This window comes from Rhipicephalus sanguineus, chromosome 7 (genome assembly GCF_013339695.2).
Source record: "Rhipicephalus sanguineus isolate Rsan-2018 chromosome 7, BIME_Rsan_1.4, whole genome shotgun sequence".
NCBI lineage: Eukaryota > Metazoa > Arthropoda > Arachnida > Ixodida > Ixodidae > Rhipicephalus > Rhipicephalus sanguineus.
Genome location: NC_051182.1, coordinates 28,180,491 through 28,183,930, shown reverse-complemented (window position 1 = coordinate 28,183,930; position 3,440 = coordinate 28,180,491). Strand labels below are relative to the sequence as shown.

Genomic DNA, 3,440 nt, shown 5'->3' with positions numbered 1-3,440 from the left:
CGAAGTCCTTAGCTAGCAGAAATGCGTGATAGTGCCAAAGTGTACGAAGTCTGAGGCGCCGCTAATTATGTCCGAGGAAAAAATGGTGTACCTTCATACTTGATCGACAGACAGAATTTCCATAGCTAAAACGGCGAAAAATAAAACACGGACGAGTAGGAACACAGGATAACGTTAGTCTTGCGTCCATACATGTCCTTGATTTATTTTGCGTTGTTCTTAACCCATATACGTACCAATTAGGCACGCATTCGGGCGGTGTTAAGCTACAACGTACACGCGCTGGGCTTACAGCGAAAGAATAAACACAGACAATGCCGTTTTTTTGGTCGGCAGCTTTTTTTCTGTAAATAATTTTACCTACACTTCACTTCCCGCTTCAGTCATCACAAGGTCTTCAAAGGCTGCGCTACAGTTGTGCTTCAAAAGCTGTGGTGTCTTCGTTTCCTGGAAGCGAAAAGCATTCACGAGGCAAGGTGAATTGCACCACGTACCTGCACTTAATTTCTTCAAGAAACACATCTACCGGAAATATTCACCTCATTTTGTGATTCCACACGCAGGTGCGTCGGTTTCCGCCACAACTTTACAAGTACATCACTGGATAACTCCGGTTGCTCCTGTTTACTCCACATTTCTCCTGAAACAGAATAGGCCATTACGCCATTGATTTGGTGCAATGTCTCCATTATGCACGACGACCGCTTCCTATAGTACGGATATAATCCTTGCCTTTCAAGCGCATTGTTTGACAAACGTGTAAAAGCGAGGCGTCGCTTCTGAACAGATCGAACACTTACATTGCCTATGTCTTTGTTTGCGCTCTGTTACAACAAATCGTAAATGCACGGAATAATTGATGCAGGAGAATGGCGTGTCTGTGTTCCGGGACATCGTCACCATCGCTTCGTCATCGCTTTTCAAGACCGTGTTATTGATAACCCTCAGGACGAAAACAGCAAGCACTGCTTACCTCTTAATCTAAATAAAACTCGACCTTTGTTCCCAATGATCTCCAGTGCACTACGTTCTCTGCGAGTTTATCCAATTTATGCCTACAAATTTCCTAGTTTCGTCGTTCCATCCAAGCAATGGTCATTCGCGACAGCGCTTCTCATTTCAGTCGCTCTAACTGACCTTCGGTCCTCTGTCGTCATTACGCGGCCCGCTCAGGTCAAATTTCATCCGCTTAAGCTCAACTAGATCCCTGTGTGTTCTCCCATACATTCTGCTCTCTTACTGTCTGTTAGTAACCTCTCTAAATTTGTTCGTACCACAGTCCAGTTAGCGGATCTTACTTTCTTCTTGAATTTCTTTGCTATTTTCGAAGTTTCTGCCGCCATTTGGAACTGGCAAAATGCAATTGTAGTGCACTTTCCGCTTTACCGACATTGACAAGCTGTCGGTCACTTAAAACACAAAAGAACTGACAAGTTTGCATCTTACACACGGAAAAACATAGGTAAATAAGATTGTGCAGATACCTTAGAATTCATATAAAGCGAAGATTTTCATGAAGATGGTTGAGTGGGTTTTGCTGTTAATCTAGTGCACAGCCTGTCACAGCACGCCGATGGTCACATTAGCTCAGCGTAGCTCATTGAGTATTTTAACAAGTGTTTAAACTAGGCTAACAGAGCACTCTTTTAAGAAAAAAAAACAACGCATCTTGCACTAAGTTGTGCAAGGCTGGGTCAGTGCAGAACCTGTGGGCACCTAGCATGCCCTGGCTTAGCTGGGCTTTTACCTTCTCATCTCTCTCTTTCCCACCCCTTGCTGTACTATACTATACATGCTTGCTCTTTTTTTTCTGTCTTCTCTTATGTCTGTTTCTTTCTCTCTCTGTCTATTTCTTTCTCGGTCTTTGTACATATTTCTCTCTTCTTCTTCTTTCCATTTTCTGTTTTTATTTGTCTTTCTCTCTCTGTACTGCCTTTCCCATCCTCCTTTTCCTCCTCCTCACCCCCCCATTTCTCTTTCCCACAGCCTTGCTATACTATACTATACTATACTATACTATACTATACTATACTACACTATACTATACTATACTATACTATACTATACTATACTATACTATACTACACTATACTACACTATACTATACTATACTATACTACACTATACTACACTATACTACACTATACTATACTATACTATACTATACTATACTACACTACACTATACTATACTATACTATACTATACTACACTATACTATACTATACTATACTATACTATACTACACTATACTATACTATACTATACTATACTATACTATACTTTACTTACTATACTATACTATACTATACTATACTATACTATACTATACTATACTATACACTATACTACACTATACTATACTATACTATACTATACTATACTATACTATACTATACTACACTATACTATACTATACTATACTATACTATACTATACTATACAAGGCAATGCTACGACGCTCGCCTTTGGATCGTGGGTACGCTGGTTGGAATCTCGCCTCGCCAGGAAACTTTTTTCGCCAAGGATTTCTCTTTTTCTTTCTTTCTACATTTTTCTTTCTCTGTCTCCGTACTCATTCTGTCAACCGTAAGAGTCATTGCATACCACGCCGAACAAATTGGCGCACGTGTTCTGCGAGCAAAGTAGAAGAGGACGAAAAGAGCACGTGCCGGTTAATGGTGATGCTAATTTTGTATCTGCTGCACACGGCAAACTTCGAGCTTAACAGCTCTGCTAAAGAATGTATTGACTAAATCGCTACAAACGAGTGCAAGCTTTACCTGTCAATGCGCTGATCAATATACCGAGGGCAATCGTGGCCAAAACGCCGAAAAAACTGCTCCAGAAGTACGACATTCGAAACAGGTAAAATGATGCTTCAGATCTGAAAAAAGAAACAGAGAAATAGAGGCATGAATGTTCTCACGTTGTGAAGGCAGGAGAAGAACGCATGATCTTCATTGTTTACTTAGGACAGAATCACTTGGTATGCCATGCGGCGAAAACTGCTTTAAATAAGAAAGCGCAGTCACCAATTCCTATTAGACACGCAACGGTGGTCTAGTGGTTGTGGTGCTCGACTGCTGACCCGAAGGTCACAGGATCGAATCCCGGCCGCGGTGGCTGCATTTTCGATGGAGGCGAAAATGCTTGAAGCCCGTGTTCTTATATTTAGGTGCACGTTAAAGAACTCCACGTTGTCGATATTTCTGGAGCCCTCCACTACAGCGTCTCTCATAACCATATCGTGGTTTCTATCTATCTATCTATCTATCTATCTATCTATCTATCTATCTATCTATCTATCTATCTATCTATCTATCTATCTATCTATCTATCTATCTATCTATCTATCTATCTATCTATCTATCTATCTATCTATCTATCTATCTATCTATCTATCTATCTATCTATCTATCTATCTATCTATCTATCTAT

The 3,440-nt window shown here is 40.5% G+C and overlaps 1 long non-coding RNA gene across 1 annotated transcript; it reads right to left on the bottom strand.

Moving 5' to 3' along the window:
* Window positions 1-337: 337 nt before the first annotated feature.
* LOC119400646 (uncharacterized) lies at window positions 338-2,888 on the bottom strand. The gene is made up of 3 exons (XR_007416833.1): window positions 2,783-2,888; window positions 540-640; window positions 338-447 (listed from the first exon to the last, which is right to left on the bottom strand). It is a non-coding gene; the product is annotated as an uncharacterized LOC119400646 (long non-coding RNA).
* Between the last annotated feature and the right edge of the window lie 552 nt (window positions 2,889-3,440).